General features: G+C 38.9%; 1 long non-coding RNA gene across 1 annotated transcript; it reads left to right on the top strand.

The window, feature by feature from the left end:
• The first annotated feature begins 854 nt into the window (after window positions 1–854).
• On the top strand, window positions 855–20,339 carry LOC140505246 (uncharacterized). Its single transcript, XR_011967422.1, has 4 exons — window positions 855–1,008; window positions 12,250–12,468; window positions 19,726–19,781; window positions 20,089–20,339. It is a non-coding gene; the product is annotated as an uncharacterized lncRNA (long non-coding RNA).
• The last annotated feature ends 316 nt before the right edge of the window (window positions 20,340–20,655 follow it).

The following is a 20,655-nucleotide window of genomic DNA, read 5'->3' as shown; positions in this document are numbered from 1 at the left end:
TGTGAGATACTTTGCATTTTCTTTTTCTTTTTTTCAGTCTTTTGATTTACTTTTATTGTTTCTTAATATTTTGCTGAGCCATTAGCTACCACTTAATCAATTCTACTATTTAAGAAGTTGTTTCCCTCAGTGAGAATTTGTATACCTCTTTCACCATTTGACCAATTTTGATTTTTAAGGAATTATTTGTTAGGTATTTTGTGCCTCTTTTACCAAGCTGTTAATAATCTTCATGATTTTCTTTCATTTCTTTTTCTTATTTGTCTCTACCACTCTTGTTTGATTTCAAAAATAATTTTTTGCTCTTTTTTTAAAAAAAAATTCTGTCTTTATTTTAGCAATTCTTATTAGTCTTGTGTTCAATTTATATTGTTCTTTAAGGCCTTGCTTATAGATATTTTCAAGTTATTGTCTTCTTCTGTATGTCTTGAGCTTCCCTATCACCATAGTAGATTTTTATGTTCAGCTTCTTTTCTCTCTCTCTTCCTTCCTTCCTTCCTTCCTTCCTTCCTTCCTTCCTTCCTTCCTTCCTTCCTTCCTTCCTTCCTTCCTTCCTTCCTTCCTTCCTTCCTTCCTTCTTTCCTGGTTCTTTCTTCTATAAATCTAATTTTTTTCCATTTGTCTGTAATGCCCTTGTTTAATTTATAAAAACATTTTTAACTTAAAAAACCCCAGACTCTTGCTTCATCTCCTTTAACAATTGTAGTTGAAACTGTGCTCAAACTATTATTATTACCATTACTGTTTTTAGGCTTTGTATATATATATATATGTATACACACACACATATATATGTATGTGTGTACATATGTACACACATATGAGTTATTGTCTTCTGGGTTTTTATCGTGAGCATCCCTGCCATCATAATAGCTCTTTATGACAGGATTCTTTCATTGTTGTTGTTTTTTGCTTAGTCTTCCTGTTCAAAGTCAAGTTCTTTACACTTCTCACAGGAATATTTGATCCAGTGCAAAATCTGATTGCTACTCTTCTGGTCTGAGCTCTGTAAGTTCCTGACCTAGGTTTCAGTCTGAGAAATATACTTATGAGTTTTCACCTGGTTGGAGTTCCAGTAGACTGCTGCTGCACCTGACCATTGCCATTCAGGGGGAAAGTTCTACAGGTTCATAGTTGAACAAGCTCCTCTTTGGTCTGGGATTCTTCTGTTTCAGGCTTTTAGCCTGGACTGGAGCCTAGAACTAAGACCTTTGCTCTGCTTTACTCTGTATCAGAGCCAAACACCTGCTACTTGCTTCTGAACATGAAGGATACCCTAGAAAGCCAGTCATAGACATAGGCCTCCTCCTGTATTCACCCTGGATCTGTGACCTGAAATTCAGTAGTGAGTGACAGAGCTGCTAGTTGGTACCTGATCCTACATCTATACAATATCAGGTCTCTCTGGGTGGGTTTGTGAACTCTTCTTGTTCTGGGTGGGCATCCTTGTCCCTCTGCCTTATACTAGAATGCTCTGTTAGCTGCAGTCTTTGTAGACCTCTCAGTCTGTCTCCCTATGCTGACCTGGGCTGGGAAAATGACTCCATGCCTTTTATTTGGATTTCTCAGCCAGGTCTTGGTCTGAGACATTCTCTAGATCCTTGTGGAGTTGTTGGGATAGTTTCAGCTGTACTTTTCCCTACTGTGTCTTCTTGACTCCTGTCACACCTCCTGGACACTTCTAGTTTATAATGTCCAATAAATGATTGGTGATGCAGTACTAAAGTTCAAGTTAGATACTTGTATGTGTATACAAACATGCCTATACATATATGTATGTATTATAAATGTAGCAATTAGAAATTGACAGAGATTACATGGATTGAACTATCCTGTCTATCTAGATGAGTCACAGATGGATCTATCTTATCTACCTACCTTTTTCTTTCTAGCTCTGTCTCTATTTCTCTACTGTCTATATTTGTGATTCATCTACATAGCCATAATAGTTCAGCACATGTGAACTGATAATGTTTCTGAGAAAGAATGTAGAGAAAGGATTTTTAATGTGGAGTCCATGAATATGTTCTTAAATTTTTTTTGATAACTGCGTTTCAATATAATTGGCTTCTTTTGTAATCTTATGTATTACATTTTGTGCATTTAAAAAAAATTCGGGGAAGAGGTTCATCGGCTTCACTAGTTGGCAAAAGGTTTGATGACAAAAAAAACTTAAGAACTTTGGATATAGAAAAAAGAAGAGAAGAAGGTCTGGAGCAGAAACTTGGGACTTTGATGCTTACAGACATCCATAAGAAAAGTTTCAATGGGGACTTGTGGTTAAAGAACATTGACCTTGCCTCCTTAGCTTTCCAGCTCAAATTCACTTGCATGCTGAGCTGGAGAGTATCTTAAAAATGTCCAACCCCATTTAGATCACTATTTGTAGCTGAGAGTTTTTAATCTCCTCTTAGACAATGGAGTAAAAAACAAGCAAACAACACAAAAAAACCAACAAGACAATTTTAGCCCAGAGGCAGCTATATCTGGTTTTGGTGGCTACATATGTCTACTTTTCTCATCAGGAGAGGTCTTTGAACTTGGTCAGCTAATAATTGCTTTTCAGTGCTCATTCTGTATTTAATGACTCACTTATGACCCATTCGCTTAACTGAAGTTCTGAAATACTACCCCCTTGCAAATGACAGTTTCAGAATTGCTTTTTAAAAAAATCTGATTTGATATTTTTATTAGTCTTTCCTCATGTTTTTCCAAAGACTTTCCAAAGGTTATCCAGGTGCACCACCACTTCCAGATAATTCAAATCTCCTATCACATTTTCTATGAGCCCTTGAAATGTGGACAGGAAGCTGTTACATCTAAGATTCTTTGAGGTACACACTCAAATGGATGAGAGCCTGCTATGGAGATGAAGATCATCTTCTTTTTTGTCTGTGTTCACCAGTGGGAGCCTGATAGCACCCACTGCATAATTCCAATATTGAAAATGATTGGCTGTTCAACCAATGGTACAGGGCATCTTGAACTCATGAAGTGGTGTACTGCACTGGTGTCAAATACATTGGTAGTAGACACAAGCTGTCTACCAAACTCCTTGTCAGAACCAGATTAAAATGAAATTGAGAAATAAAAATAAGTAAAAATGCAATGTGACATAGATGATGTTAATTTGTGGCTTTGTAAGTCAGTGCAGGGATCTGTCTGTATTGGAGTTTGACTTGCCTGGTGTTCTGGTTCAGTTTGTAGTGGGTAGGGAATAGAAAGAAGGCTGCCAGCCAGAGCTGCAGCACACAGGATATTTGTGGAGGGGAGAACACAGAAAATTCTCATAGCAAGGAGAGTCTCAGGGAGCATCTTCACTGCATAGCTGCTTCTTTAACAAGACCCTCCGAGGCTTTCAGATATTTCCAAAGACAACAGGATTGTGAGCAGCCTTATAACTACCAACAATAAGAACCTTCCTTCTCTTTTAAAACCTTTGCTAAATAAATGTTGCCAATGGAATTTCAATGCAGTTGCTTGTGGCTCTGTTCACTTGCTTTCTGCTCCTTTGCTAGGAGTTTGTGGTCAAAAAACTTATAGTATCTTAACCTTCTAACTTGCTCTCCATCTTGTTTCTTCTCCTAGTTCACCTCCTCATGAACATTTAGGTACCTTGGAGGATCTTGTTAGTGCTGCACTTTACCTATCTTCCACATTGCCACTGGGCTTCTAGAATATTTAGAATCTAATAAAGTCTATGAAGGTATATACATAAGTTTGATACAAAGTAGACTGTGAAAATTGATAATAATTATAACAATAACAAACATTTGTGTAACATTTCAAGGTTTGCAAAGTGCTTTATGAAGGAGAGATCTAGATGAAGTGCCTTAAGAATATTGGAGGAAGGATAGATCACTTTGAGCTGGGACATCAGGGAAGACTCCAGGAAGGCTGCAGTACTTGAGCTGGGATTTGAATGAGGAGAAAGATGAGCAGCAGGAGAGATACTCAGGGCATACATTCTAGGCCTGGAAGATGACCTGTATAAATGGACAGAGATGAGGAAGCTCAGGACTAGATCTGCTGACAACTAATAGTTCAGTCTCTACTGTATGACAGAGTCTATATAGAAGGCTAGGATAAAATAAGGATGGAAAATTTGATTGGAGCCAAATTGTTAAGAACCTTACGTATTAGAGAAAGAGTTTGCATTTTATTTTATAGCCAATAGGGAAATATTGAATATTTCTTGAGCAGGGGAGTGACATGACATGATCCCACCAGTGTTTGAAAAACATGATTATTGCAGCTGTGTGCAGGGTAGGAGAGGGAAGAAAATGGAAGCAAAGAGAATAATGAGGAACTTCTTACAACAATATAGGTGAAAGGAGATGAAAGCTAGAAGTAGGAGGATGGCAATGTGAGTGAAGAGGAGAGGTCTCACATTAGAGATATTCTAAAGGTAGGCTTGACAGGGACTGCTTAATAGCGAGAGTTGAAAGAGATAAAACAATCAAAAGTAACTCAGTAATTCTTAAGCCTGGATGACTGAGAAGATGGTGATGTTGGTGACAGAAATAAGAAAATTTGGAGGAAGGGGAGGTTTTGTGGAGAAGATGAGGACCAATTTTAGACACATTGATTTTGAGGTGTCAGAATGATCTCCCTATGGGGAAGTTTGTCTAGAAATTAGAAGAGATGTGAAAATAGATGGACAGGTTTAGGGGTCATCTGCATAGAGAAGATTGTAGAATCATTGATTTAGAATCTGTTCCCAAGGGAGAAAAAGTATATGTAGAGAAAAGGAAAAGGTACTGGGTCAGTTCTTGAGGTGTAGTAGAAGGGAGATGGTGAATAGACTGTATTTTCAGAAAAATTGGAAATGAAGACATCTGTTGAGAGAATCATAGGATTATTGGGCTTAGAAAAAGAAGGGGCCTTAATGGTTACTCTTAATCTTTTCCCTGCTTCTAGCTTTTTTCCCTTTACCTACCAGCATATTCAATCTCCCTCATCAAGTGAGAGAACTAAGAGGTGATGAGAGGATAGGGTAGAATTTGAGGTTTGAGAACAGAGGAGAATATTCGAAATAGCCACTGTGGGAAGTGTGATGGGAAGTCAATCAGGGATGAATCAAAGGAGTGTTGTGAATTGAAATAAATCAGCATGCTGGCTGTGGAGTCAGAGGATCTATGTTTGTACCTTGGTTCTGCCACTTATCACAGGGATGACTTTGGACAAGTTAAATTTAGGACTCAGTTTCCTCATTTTTAGAATGAAGTATTGGACTAGATGACCTCTAAGGACCCTTCCAGCTCTTAGTTGAAATCAGAGAGCATGAATGTATGATAGACTGACTTTGCAGTTCGCAGTTTTTCCCTCCACCAGAGCTTGGGCATAAAGATTTGCTGGTGCTCTATAGCAGAGAAATTGTAAGAAGTGACCCCAGATCAGCAAATAGAAGAAGATGCCTATGAAGATGTATGTGCAAAAAATTTGTATATATGTGATTATTAGAAGCTGTCAAAACCTCTACTGAGGTCATGAGGTAAAATTACAGTATTAAAGAATTAAGTAAACAAAGGGTAGAAATTTTTACAATATAGCAAGGTACAAAGGGAGGGATATAAGATCCTAATCTAAAGGTTTTTAGAAAGAGATGTCTTCCTTTTAGGTTGGTTTGGAGTCAATCCTGTTTAGAAGGATGGGACTAGATGAGATAGATGAGATGAACTCTCAAGGCCATAGGCTCTATGATTTTATAAAGAGACCTAGTAGGGATTAATCAATCAATCAATCAATCAATCAATCAATCAATCAACATGTGTTTATTTAGCACCTCCTACGTGACAGGTATGGTATAAGCCTCTGGGAATGCAAAGACAAAATTGAAATTACCCTGGCTCTTGAAAAACTAACTTTGTCTCAGGGAAACAACATATACATAAAAATATTCACAAAATAAATACAAAGTGAGCCAGTCAAATCAGAATTTGTAGACCTTCTTTGATCATTAATTCAACGATTCTGTGATCCTTTAAACAATCAGTTTAGAGGATTGTGCTGAGATGGCCAGGAAAACCAGAGCCATCCCTGAAGGTACTGCTGATCAGGGCAATTGTTAGCCTGTATTTAAATAGTGATTAGGAGCTTTAACTTGAACCTGAATATTACTGTCCCTAAATTAATATAAAAATCAGGTAGATGTTGTTGAGTCGTTTCAGCTGTGTCCAACTCTTTATGACCCCATTTGGGGTTTTCTTGGCAGATAGTACAGTGGTTTGCAATTTCCTTCTCCAGCTTATTTTACAGATGAGAAAACTGAGGCCAACAGGGTTAAGTAACTTACCCAGGGTCACATAGCTAGTAAGCATCCGAGGCCAGCTTTGATTTCAGTAAGAGGACTCTTCCTGATTGCAGTCCCAGTTCTCTACTCACTGTGCCATATAGTTCTCCCTCTAATTCAGTACCCTCCTTTTTCTGAAAAGAGTAAAGTGGCCAGGCTCTGGCTGCAATCTCTGGCTTTCCCTGCTGGCTGGAATCAGTGTCTCTCTTAGAGAAAGGTAGGGGAAGAGACACTAAATGTGTTTCTTCTTGCCTCCCTATGATTCTCCTCTACGTAGACCCATGTGGACATATATAATCAGCATGGAAAAACACAAAACAATGTCCACACACCACCCTTCACATATACTATAATTTGTTCAGCCATTTCTTTTTCAGTTTAGCTGTAAAGTTTTTCTGTCTTTCTAGATGACAGGATTAAAAAAAAAGTTTCAACAGGCTAAAATGTGGAAATTTAACAGAGATAAATCTAAAGACATGTTTGGATTGATCAGTCACTCCACAGGCAACTTAAACATGTGTTAGGCACTGTGTTAATCACTGAAGATATAAGGAAAGGCAAGAAACCCTCCCTGCTCTTAAGAGCTCACAGTTTGGGATTAGCTTTACATGTATAAGATGGGCTAGATAGGAGTTTGTTTGGAAAAGATCTGGGTGTTTTATGTACATATGTATCTATAGATATAGATACAGATATGTACATTCTAAGTTCAATAGGAATCAACAGCATGGTATGGCAGAATGGTCACAACCAAAGTCTAATGCTATATTAGGTTTCACTGAGAGTATCCATGAAGGTATTCATTTTGCTATTCTCTGGCCTAGTCAGACCACATCTAGAGTGTTTATTTCAATATTACAAAGGCTCAAAGATCCAGAGGAGACAATAACCAGAATGGTAAAGGGCTTCAACATCATGTCACATAAGGCTTGTTTGAATGAAATGGGAATGCTTAGTTTGGAGAAGAGAAGATTCAGGGGAAATATGTTAGTGTTCATCACGTATTTGAAGGACAGTTATATGATGAGGGCCACTAGATGGTTCAGTGGATGGACAGCTGGGCCTGGAGTCAGGAAAACCTGAGTTCAAATCTAGCCTTAAATACTAGCTCTGTGACCTTAGGAAAGTCATTTAACCCTGTTTGCCTCAGTTTCCTCATCTGTAAAATGAGCTGGAGAAGGAAATGGCAAACCGCTCCAGTATCTCTGCAAAGAAAACCCCAAATGAATTCATGAAAAGTCAGATATGACTGAAATGACTGAACAACAACATATGAAGAAGGATTAGGTATCTTCTGTTTATTCTCAGAGGCCAAAACTAGGAGTATTGGGTAGAAATTAGAAAGAGACAAATTTCAAGTTGATATATGAAAAGGCAAACAAGAACCAACCCCAATTTCCTAAGAAACAGAGCCATTCAAAGGTGGAATCAGTTGCATTGGGAGAATTCCCCCTCCCTGGACACTTGTGTGTTAGGTATATTGTGGAGGAGTTTCTTGGTCAGGTTCAAGTTTGACTAATCAGCCTCTGAGATCTCTTCCAGCTCTTAGAGTGCAAAATTATTTTGTATATACTTTGTATTTTCTTATCATGTACACATTTCCTTCTGCTGAAAATGAAAAACTCCTGAAGGGCTGTTTCCTTGTTGTCTTGAAATCCTCATCACTATGTACTGCACAGTGCCTGGCACATAATAGGTGCTTAATAAGTGTTGACTGAGTGATCGACTGGCACATACCATAGACTTAAATTGCATGTTGAATGAAGGGATGAATAGTTCTGTGATTCAAGAAAGTGAAAAATCATACTTATTTGGAAAAAAAAATTAAGTTCCCCAAATCAAAAGAACATCAGTAAAGTTCAGTAAAGCCTAGGTTCCTAGGTCAAGAAGAAGCTTGTAATTCATTTCCCCTCCCAGTAAATATACAAAAAATTTTAAACCATTCTTTTGTCCAGAGAAATAGGATGTTTTTATTAAATAGCTAAAACAAAACACCCTTCAGTCAAACATCATACTTACTGCTGATGCTGTGGAAGATCTTTGTAGGATAAAATGGAAATAATTTGGTACAACCATGTACCTTTCTTCACTAATTATCAAGTTTCTATAATCTGAAGCACTTTCATTTTTACACCCTCTGCTTACTTTGGTCTTAGTAGATTCCTGGATAACTTCTCTTCATCTCTGTGTTTCCCTATTTTCCCCTCACTAGGAAGTCTCCTAACTATTCTGGTAACTTTTGAATGTAAGCTCCTCAAGGCAGGAACTGTTCATTTTTGTCTTTTTATCCGTAGCATTTAGCACTGTGATCATTAGGCACATTTTGCAATTAAATCAAATACTTTGAACTGGTCAAGCCTTTTCAACTTTCCTCTCTAGTGAGGGTAATTCATTTCTCTAGCTTTCTCCTTGAGTGTTCTGTACAAAAAATGCTTACATTCAACATTCCACCACTGTGAACATCAATATTCCATGTATATCGTCTCCCAATTTCTTTGGAAGAAAAACATAACCATCAGCTGATGGAGTCACTAAACTTCATCACTCCCATCTGCTTTCTGAAGCTGGAGCTGCTGACTGTATCATCAATAGTTCATTGGTTGAAGTCTGTTGCCTGCTTTTGAAATTCCTATAGAAATAGTGTCAAATAGGAGGAAAAGGTTTCTTAAAGAGATGGAAAACCTTAGTGCTATTGAACAGAAAGTCAAATGGAATTTTAACTGATTTCCTCATCCTGCTTTCTTTGGCAATGACTTCTTTACAGTTTCTGGTTTCATTCATAGCAAGGATGTCAGTAGGGGTATGAACTTATTAGCTTTGGGGCAGGGATCTAGAGTATGAATACATCAATAAATGTTTGTGGACTTGTTTAAAGCTCCCTTTGTTTCCATATTTTGGACAATCCAATATCACCTGTGTGGAAGCAGAAGAGGACTGTGTAGGACTAGTGCCATTTTGTATTTTTTTCCACTTTATGACCACTGGGTGGCTACCCACTGGTGTTGAGTCTCTGCGTTTAGTGAGGCTAGGTGACAGATGCACAATTTAGGTTCATACTCAAAGAGGGAATAGTAATAGAGAAAATTTGAAAGGCAGGGTAGTATCAGTCTGTGGAGGGTTTTCAATGTCATGTTGAGGACTTTGAATTTTATTTGGCATCCATAGGGAGTCATTACTGGGGACTGAGCAAAAGAAGGACATGATCAGATGTATGTTCAAGGAGAATAAATGTGGCCCTATTGTGAATAATCATAACAAAAGTGATGATAATAACAACCCAAATTCTATAGAAGGGTATAATTTATGTGAAAGACAGTATAGTAAAATGGACAGAGAAATAACCTCCAGTCTCGAAGCCAGGAAGATTCAGGTTCAGATTATGCTTCTGATAAGTACTGGTGAGATGACCCTAGGCAAATCACATCACCTCTCAGTGTCCCAGGCATAGATGGTGCTGACCTGGGGGAGAAGTGAGATGTTGTGCGTGCATGGAGATCCTCACACGTGTTCCTTATACCGATGAAGTTGCAGGTCCAATTTCTATCCCTTTTATAGTTTATAAATCACTTTCCTCTAATAACCCTGTGAGTTAGTACAAATGTTAACCAATTTTTATAATAGCTATAGGGCATATAGAGTAGAAGGAGCCAGAAATAACCCCCAATCTTTGACCTTGGTATTAACAGACAAATGGTGGCGCAACAGAAATGGCAAATTTAAAAGGTTTGGAAAAAAAGAAAATGAGCTCAATTTTGAGTATATTAAGATTGGTGTGCTGGTGATGTCCTATAGACAACTGGAGATTATAGAATCACAAATTTAGAATTCAAAGGGACCTTTAGTTATTAGTTATTTAGTTTTAAGCCATTTAGTTTAAACCATTTAGTTATTTAGTTTAAACCATTATCAGCTAGGTGGCACAGTGGATGGAGTGCTGGGTCTGGAATCAGAAAGACTCATTTTCCTGAGTTCAGATTTGGCCTCAGACATTTATTGGCTGTGTGATCCTGGGCAAGTCACTTAATCCTGTTTACCTCAGTTCCTCATCTGTAAAATTGGCTGATGAAGAAAATAGCAAACCACTCTAGTTTCTTGCCAAGAAAAGCCCAAATGGGGTCACAAAGAGTGAAACACAACTGAAATGACTAAACAGCAACACCAAAAAAATTCATTTTAGTGATGAGGATCAGAGGATCAGAGTAGCTAAGTTGCCTTTGGTCACACAGCCAGTGAGTGACAAAAATGGGATCTGAACTCAGGTCTTCTGATTCATCCAGCATTCTTTTCATTCATGAACAAGCCTTGAAAGTCTCAGAGGGGATAGTTGAAGGACCAGTAATGAATGAGATTGCTCAGGGAGAAGAAAAAGAGAACAGAGGATGGAAGCTTTGGAAACACTAACACTTAAGTGTTAGGAAAAGGAAGAAGAGTAATTGAAGGATATAGAGAAGGATCACTTAGAGAGGAAGAAGGAGAACCAGGAGGTTATAGCATCTCAAAAGCTATGGAAGGAGTAAGTCTACAGAAGGGGACAGTGGACAGCAATAACAAATTCTGTGGAAAGGTTACAAAAGATTTAAAGGGCCACAGGATTTATTGATAAAGAAGTAGTTTGTAATATGTATCTTTCAGAAAGCAGTTTCAGTGAAGCTGGAGCTTTGGAAGGTATTGAAGAAAAAGTATTGTGATGAGAATGTGGAAGTTCCAGGTATAGACAACTTTTGCTAGAACTCTGGTCATAAAGAGGTGGGAAGCAATGAGATGGTAACTAGATAGGTTGAAATGAGGTAAATTATAAAAAAAGGATTGGGAAGATATGAGCATTCTTGTAGGCAGTTGGTAAGGAACACATAGAGAGGGAGAGAGTGAAGTTGTATGAAAAAGTGGAGGATCGCTGGAGCAAGATTTTGGGCTAATCAGGATTGGATGATATCAAGAGCTTCTTGGCTTTAGTAAGGTTTCCTCTGAGACAGGAGGGAAGGAAAGAATGGGGGAAGATATTGAAATGTCTTGAGGAGTAGAAAGAGGAAAGTGAGAGAATTCTCAGAAGATACCCACAATCTCCTCCATGAAGTAGGAAACTAGACATCTCCTCTAAGGGATGGAGGTAGTAACTTGAGAAAAGCTAAAAGAATTTGAAACAATTGATATACGGAATGAGCTGTCCCAAGGGACTAAATCTCTAATGGTGATATTCCTGGCAAAATAACAAGCAGCTGAGGGAAATGTTTGTATGATGCTGTAAAAGGCCAACCCTGAGTACGTAGACTTTCACTGATGAATGGGAAGTGATATCTTAGCTTTATTGTTATGTCTATTTTTAAAAATGTGATTTTTATTCAGCAGTGGTGGGGGTATATTGTTTTCTTCTGGCAAAAAAACCCCCTCTACTTTATAATGAAAGTCAATTGAATTCATTTAGCAGGAATATTCTTATGGAAAACTTTCCTGGAAAATAGTTGTTCCATTAAGAGAAGGCTAGAACTATAAAAGAATATCCTGCCCTGGTTCACTTCTTAAAATAAATGCCTTCAATGGACATCAACTGAGAAAGCATATTACTAGATGTCTGCCACGTACAGAACACTGTACTAGATACTGAAGCAGATACAAAGACTAGGTCGACCAAGAATTGAGAGACCTCAGAGATGCTTTGGAGGAGAGACTGTTTCAGTTTTTGTGTTTGTATCCCCAGTGCCTGGCACGTAATAGTTGCTTGATATGTGCTTGTTGATTGATGGTCTACTTTGAAAGTTTTGTTGTACAGATTCAAAAGCTAAAGCCAAGCAAGTCTAAGTGACTTGTTCCAGAACACACATTGACCTAGTGGCAGAACCAGCACTAGACCCCAGGTCTTCTGACCCCCCATTCAACGCTCAATAAGTTAGGTAATTAAGAAATACTTGGGATTTGCCTGCTTGATCAATGCTTTTGAAGCTATTGTGTTTCATTTACAGACTGAAGATCACTGCTGAAAGAGAAGTGTGAGTCTTGGATGAAGCCTGAACTTCCAGGTGGATATGTCTGGAGAAGAAAGTAAAATCTGATATCTTGTAATTTGAATAAGTTCCAAACTGGGAACCAAATAAATGCTTGTTTCAAGGGAAAGCTCATTTACATCATGGGAGATTCTACAACTAGAGAGTGGATGAAATTCTTCGAAAAGAACATCAAAAGTGAGTTTCAGCTTTGAGCCAGTCTTGGGGATATCTTTCAAAGACTGCTTCTCTAGTTTTTTTTTTTGGGGGGGGGGAAATGGGTTGGGAAGGATGGAATGAGTTATAGAGAAAGGACAGGGAGGGGACACAGCACCTTCTTTCCTCCCTCCTCCCTCGAATGTTCCTTAATCAAAAAACTTTAAACATTTTTTTCTAGGGTGTAATTACCATCCCTTTGAATCCAAACATTTCACTGCCAGAAAGAGAGCCAACAGAGGTTAAGTTGCTTGGCTTCATCCTTCATGGAGAACTTACACTTTATTATTCACACAGTGAATGCATTTAAATTAAAAATTCATGCCAAGGGCCTTGTAGTTGTGCTGGAGGCGAATATCAAAGAGTTTCTGCTTCAGTTCCCTGTCCTCTGACAGGTGACTGGGTTTGTAAACATTCCAGGAGAATGGTTCTTCATTCCTTTAAAAAGGAAATAATTTCCAGGAATGGAGGTGCTAGTCTCTGCTTTGGCAACCTATTCTTGTGGATAGTTTCTGCTCACACAGATGATTTTCACTTCACTATTCACACAGTGCATTCATATTCAGAATATTTGAATTGGAGAACTCAGAGAAACCATAGAAATCAGAACTTTAGTCCAACTCCTTAATTTTACACATGAGAAAGTGAGGCATGGAGAAGTTAAACCATTTGCTCAATAACTAGAACCTTCCTTACACACAGAAAAGACACGGAAGATCTTCTGTTGCAACCCTCCTTTTATAGTTTCCTGATGCCCACTTCAGATCTCTAATTGCTAAATCAGTGTTTAAAATTGATTTATATTTAAGTTCATTTCCAGTATCACACCTGTAATATCCATGGGTTCTAAACCACCCCTGCAGTTGATGGGGTGGAGTCTGATTAGAGATGCTCTATTAGAAAGGCAGTTCTAGGAAGGCGTTCCTAATACAAGAAGGGTGATCTCTCCTGCCCCAGCAAACAGAAAGGTACCAAGCATAGCCACAGCATATGTGATGCCTAATGGGACGGGAAACATGCACACACACACACAGGCACACACATACACACCCATTGCATCACACACTACATGACTTCCTTTACAGAACCACACATCTCAAATTGGGAAGAAACCTTGAATAATCATCTAGCCAAGCTGCATTTGAAGAGGAATGTCCTTTACAACCCTCCTGACAACTGATGAGTAACTAACTCATTCTCTGCTTGAAGACCTCTATTGGAGAGGAACCTACCACATCCTGCTTTGTTCAGTTTTAGACAGTTATAATAGTTAGGATGGCAGCTAGGTGGTGCCATAGTGCGTGGAGTCAGGAAGACTCATCTTCCTGAATTCAAATCCAGCCTCAGACACTTACTAGCTATGTGACCCTGGGCAAGTCACTTAACCGTGTTTGCCTCAGTTTCTTCAAGTGTAAAATGGTTTGGAGAAGGAAATGACACTGTATCATCTTATCATCTCATATTGAGCAACATGAATCCTCTTTGGTTATAATTTTAACCCATTGTTTCAAGGGCCTAGCCATCTAGGGTTAAGCAGGATGAATCTAATTCCTTTTCAACATGAAAGCTCTTCAAGAACTTGAAAACGGCTGTCATGTTTACTTTTCTACATGTCAAATCTGTGCTATCTTCCTTTAAGGGATTTTCATATAGTTTACTTCAAATATTATCACCATTTTGCTTGCTCTTTTCTTGATAGTCTCCAATTCATCAGTGTCCTTCTTAAAATATGGCAGCCAGAATGGAAGAGAGACAGACCATCTATAGATATAGTCTGACAAGGGCAGAGCACAATGGAAAGATCATCTCTCTTGTTCTTTAGTTATACCTTTTGTAACTGCAGTATAACATTACATTAGGCTCTTGCTTGTGTGTGTTTTTTTGAACTGCTGTGTCACATTGTTGACTTCATAGAGATGCACAGTGAGGGACCTACTTACATTAGGAAAATCTTCCAGAGATTCTAACTATACAGTGCACCTTCTTCTAACACCAGAAACTCATCTGGATCAACAAAGTTCCCCCAAAGCAGCTATTTTATAACTGCCTGCATTTCACCTACAGCCTCATAATTCAGCTCAGCTGTTACTGGACTCATCACTGTCTTCTATAATACACTGATATATCTCTCATTCATCCTCCTCTCCTGGTCAGAGTAAAACTATATTGCTTACCCTCCAGCTTGCGGTTGGCTGTGTTCTCTGAACCCTATTAAAATCAATGTGGGTAGTAGTGGTCATCTTATTGACAGGTTAGTGGTCGTGCAGAAGGACACCTATACTATGTCATGGGAACCAAAAGAAAAGATATCCTTCCTGGTGACCCAGGAAGGGTAAATGAACTTCTTGAAATATGTTTGAGTATATTCTCATGAGGTCTATATTGCTCATAAAGTACTCTCATTTCTGATGGGTCTTATTCAACAAGATCTTTCCTGATTGAGTAAATTCATCCTCAGTGAGAGGATGACTCCAGAAGGAAGCTGAGGGAGCAATCATAATCGGGATATAGATTCCACCAATCCCTGGCTAAAGACTTCCATCAAGTCCTGGTACATGGTGGGAATCCTTTCCTTCTGCTTATTAGTAAAGGAGGCAATTACAACTAAAGTAGCAGCCTTGAGTGGTCCTTGCATAGGAAAGAGTTTCTGCTTGGAGGGGCCTATAGCAGCTTTTTGATACAGAGGATATATTGGCCTCCTATATTCAATGGGAGCCCAACATCACCTCAGATTCACTAGGTTTTTATAAGCCTCTGCATGCCAAATCATGAGGCATGATAATCTCATGCCTCACCAGCACATGCTTGGGAGAGATGTTCTACCCTCCCTACCCTCTTGGGTGAGGTTTTATATCAAACATCTTATTTTCCAACCAGATCCCAAGGAACAAATTTATAGAGTTACCTGAAATCCCTGAATCCATTAATATTTGGGTCCTACCTTTTCACTCAGGTAGAGAGCTCCACATTATCTCAATCCCCAAAGTAAGAATTATGACAGGAGATCTGTCTTTTCCTTTCCGACTGTCCTACTTTAAAAAAAAATGATAAATTTTGTTTTAACACAGTTGGAAAAAAATACACATACAAATCAAAAAACAAAGTGTATTTTCCAGTAAACAAAACAGCACAAGAATATTTATGACTTACAGTAAATGGAAGCCCTGGTTTTTGCAACATACCTTTTGTTAAAAAGAATAGGATACTGTATGCATTAATTTTAACAACAGTAGTTCCAGTTTCCTCCATCATATTTGTTGTCCTACAATGTTGACCTCATTTACAAAGGTGTGTTAAGTGTATATAGTGCTCTTTCAGGGGTTTTCTTGTCTCTTCTCTTCTTGACAAGCCTGCTCTGACAAATCAGAGATACTCACTTAATTTCTGATAGGCCTTATTTAATGCGATCTTTCCTGAAAGCTTGTACCTGGAAGGAACCTTTTAGCCTTGTTGAGTCTAGTGGTAAGAGGCAACACAAAGAGGCAAGGATTCTGATGGCTCTGCAACCTTGGTAGCTGGGGAGAGGGTGGAGTTCTGTGTCCCCAAATTATTTTGGTCCAAGATGGTCTTTGTCCCCAACTGCTTCTCTGATTGATCATTGAACTGAATATTAAGATCCATTTCTTTAACCTAGTCTCCAGAAACCAAATACTCTGCTAAATGATACTTTTTCTCCTTATCTCCATCAGCACTGCTTCTTCTAATCCTGGGACTACCCAGAACTAGAACAAATTGTTCTAGACAGTTAGGGACTAGGTATCAGTAACCATCACCCCATATGCCTAGTTTCTTTTATTTATAAAATATTTATGAGAAGGAGCTACACATGTATCAAGGGAATCCTTGATACCCAAAAGACAGTGAGGAGGTACAGTGGATAGAGCACTAGTGCATGGAGTCTGGAAAATCTGAGTTCAAATTTGGCCTCAGGCACCTACTGTGTCTGTGTGAGCCTAGGCAAACCACTTAACCTCTGTCTGTCTCAGTTTCCTTATTTGTAAAATGGGGATAATAATAACAACACCTTGGTTGAGGGTCAAATGGGAAGATATTTATAAAGTAATTAGCACAGTGCCTGGCACATGATAGATGCTTAACAAAGGCTTGCTATCTCTCTGACCCCTTCTTTATGATAATACAAGAAAGGAATAGACAGGTCTTTGCAAATGAGGTTACATAATAGTCCACATCTTTCTAATTACATAAATGGCAGAAAAATACAAACTATATGAGATCCCATTGTGTTTATTGTCCATGATTATGAAAAGGATTTGATGCAGAAGAGTAAAAACATGCCTTGAAAACTCTTTTTCAATATGATGTCTCCCATGTGTATGTTAAGAAGACTCACTGATAGATGTAACAGCAGAGATACCTTTGTTTAGTGGTCCACTATTACCTACATCAAGCAAGAAGAAAAAGGGGAAAATGTGTCACTAAAATATTTTCCACTCCATGGAGAATACCCAAGGCAGAATCCAAATGAAAGGATTATATGGAGACAGTGAGGTCCTCCAGCTGCTTTTGTTGATGACATTGTGTTCATGATATCAAACTCTGGGTAAATACTACATGTCCCTGTGAAGTGAATGTAACTTAGCTATTGCTCTTTCACCACTTAACACTTATTAAATGCCCACTGTGTTTGTCAGGCACTGTACCATGTACTGGGGATACTAAAGAAGGCCCCCAAGGAACTTATAATACAATGAAGGAGACAGCATGCAAACAAATATATACAAAGCAAGCTCTATTAGGGATAAATAGGAAATAATGAATCAAGGGAAGGCACTAGAGTGAAGAGAGGTTGGGGAAGACTTCCTGTAGAAGGTGGGATTTTAGTTGGGACTTGAAGGAAGCCAGGAAGGTCAGTAGTCAGAGCAGAAGAGGTAGAGCATTCTAGGCAGGAGGGACAGCCAGAGAGCCTGGAGTCAAGAGACAGAGTGTCTTGTTTATGGAAGAGTCAGAAAGCCAATGTCACTGCATCAAAGAGTACAAGTCAGGGAGTAAGGTATAAGAAGACAGGAAAGGTAGGAAGAAATTAAGTTAGGAAGATGTCTGAATACCAAAAAAAGAATTTTGTATTTGATGGAGGTGATAGGGAGTCGCTGGAGTTTATTGAGTAGGGGTTGAGATGATTGGATCTGGATTTTAAGAAAAGAATTTAGTGTCTGAATGGAGGATGGGTTGGAGAGGTGAGAGATTTGAAGTAGGCAGACACATGAGTAGGCTATTGTAGTAATCAGTTGTGAGGGGATGAGGGCCCACATGAGTGGTGGCAGTGTCAGAGGAGAGAAGGGGGCATATTCAAGAGATATTGCAAAGGTGAAGTCAGGAGGTCTTGGCAACAGTTTGCATATGAGGGTTGAGAGATAGTGAGGAATCCAGGATGACTCTCAGGTTGTGAGCCTGAGAAACTGGGAAGATGTTGCCCCCTGTAATAATAGGGGGAAAGTAGGGGGTGGGGAGGCTTTAGAAGAAATATAATGACTTCTCTTTTGGACATGTTGAGTTTAAGATATCTATTGGACATCCAGTTTGAAGTGTCTGAAAGGCAGTTGGAGATTTGAGTTGGAGGTCAGCAGAGAGACTGGGGCAGGAAAGGTAGATTTGAGAATCACCAGAATAAAATGGTAATTAAATCCATGGGAGCTAATGAGATCACCAAGTAGTATAGTGGGAGATGAGAAGAGGACCCAGAACAGAACCCTGTAGTACACCTGTGGTTAGTGGATGTAATCTGGAGAAGGATCCAGCAAACAAGTCAAAGAAGGAGAGGTCATACTGGTAGGAGGATTACCAGGAGAGAGTGGTGTATGAGTATCATAGAGGAGAGAGTGATCACCAGTGTCAAAGGCTACAGAGAGGTGAAAGAGAATGAGAATTGAGAAGAGGCCACTGAATTTGGCAGCTAAGAAGTCACAAGTAACTTTGGAGAGGACAATTTCAGTGGAATGATAAGATCATAAGCCAGATTGCAAGGGGTTAAGAAGACAGTGAAAGAAGACAAAGTGAAAGCACCTATTGTGGATGACCTTTTCAAGGAGTTTAGCTACAAAGGGAAGAAGAGACATAGAATTTTAGTTATCAGGGATAGAAGGGTCAAGTGAGGTTTTTTCAGGATAGAGAGGAGATAGGGACATGTTTGCAGGAAACAGGAAATGAGTCAGTAGAGAGGGAGAGACTGCAAATAAGTGAAAGAGTGGGGAATGATTGAGGGGGCACTGAGTGGCACTAAGGAAGTGACCTTACCTTTGTTCACTGCCTCTCCTCTCTACCTCACCCCATCCCCCATTCCTGAGGTCCTTCTGCCCCAGGTTAAACAACCACACTCATTATATTTTTGCCTAAACACTCCCTTTCCAATTACTTTTGATAATTTCACAATCCTCCCAGTCTGCCAAATTCTACAACCTATGTGCCATCTGGTGTCAAGTCCTATTGATTTTACCTTTGTAACATCTCTTGTATATGTTTCCTTTTCTCCTCTGAAACTTCTACTGTCTTAGTACAGGTTCTCATCTCTCCATTTCTGAACTATTGCAGAAACCTGCTGGTTAGTCTTTCTGCCATGTCTCCCCATTTCAGTCCATTCTACACTTAGCTGGTAAATTGATTTTCCTAAAGTTCAGGTCTAACCAAGTCATCCCACCAGTAAACTCCAATGGATCCTTATTACCTCAAGGATCAAATATAATTTTCTATTCTGTGCATTTTTTTTTTATTGGCTTTTTTCTATGCCTGGAGTTCTCTCCCTTCTGATCTCTGCCAACTGGCTTTCCTGGGTTTTCCTTCAAGTATCAGTTACAAGCTTACCTTCTGCAAGATGCCTTTTCCAATATCCCTTATTGCTAGTGCCCCTTAGTGATAATCTCCAATTCATCTCGTACACATCTTGTTTGTATCTAGTTGTTGCACATTGTTTCCATCATTGGACTGATGTCCTTGAGAGCAGGAGCTTTTCTTTTTATCCCCAGCATGTACCTGATGCATAGTAGGCACTTATTCATTGCTTTTTGACTTGACTCCAAGATAACAATGAGACCATTTTCTAGCTTGGGGTAAAATGGCTCTGTGTTCCATGTTGATTGCCTTTCTCTGCTATCTTAGATGGACTGTGACATACAGGTTGTTAATATTTGAAAATCGCATGTAGGTCTGGAGCCCCCAGATCAGAACTGAAATCTAATACTACGATAAGGTTTAGCCCCCTGACTTATTTTTTCATTCTGTTTACAGGCTTCTTTCATTCAAGTTACAAGCTTCTTCCATTTGTCCTCCTTCCCAGCCATGCGGTAATTATACAGACGCACAAAACAAGCATGCATGATAGATTTTAGATTTTTAATAGAAGTAAAAGATCAGGATAAAGAAACAGTTTAAATATTTCATATGAAAATTTCTGTTAGCAGATGGGCATGGGGAAGGAAATTTGAAGAAAGTAAAACCTTTCCTTTTAGAGCTTTCCTTAGCAATTAGAGTAATGATGGAAGCTTTGTTTTATTTAGTAGGGGTTATGCTATTGTTCTTCTGTGTTTTCTTTGCAGGCAGATGACCTGGCGGTATTTGGTGTCATCTCTGCTTTGTTTGTTTTGATCACAGATCGTGCGTCCCTTTGTCAAAACTCCCTAGCAAGATAGACCTCTGTCTTCTAACCTAAATATCACCATAACTGGCAGCTCTCTCTGGACTAAGAAGGAAAGCTTGTCCCTCTGAACTGCAAATCTCAGAATGATACATCTTAATCCCATGTTCCACCTGGAATATAACAGAACCTCTTAAATGAGACCTTCAACCGTTCAGAAGAGCTTAGTTTAGCAATCTTTATGAATAAACATGAAATAGCTGAAAAATTCCTGTTCTCCTGACTATGCTATACATTAGGATGGACTACCCATTGAAGCAGTTCATTTGCACATATACTTTGGACAAATATTTCAGATGGACATAATTAAGTGCAGAATTGAATAAATTGAAGAGAGCTAGGTTGTTTTTGGGAAATTGCATATGACTTCCAGCAATCCCAAGTTTCTCCTAGAAGTAAAATCTCATTTTTTTTTAACACCAATATTCATCCTTTGAAGTTATGTGACTATGAAAAATGGAACACTGTGTTCAAAGAAGCAAAATTATCGGTGACCCAAAGTACAGTGGAGAGATGTAGGAAGG

Source organism: Notamacropus eugenii, chromosome 5 (assembly GCF_028372415.1).
Source record: "Notamacropus eugenii isolate mMacEug1 chromosome 5, mMacEug1.pri_v2, whole genome shotgun sequence".
Taxonomy (NCBI): domain Eukaryota; kingdom Metazoa; phylum Chordata; class Mammalia; order Diprotodontia; family Macropodidae; genus Notamacropus; species Notamacropus eugenii.
This window is presented reverse-complemented; position numbering and strand designations above follow the sequence as displayed.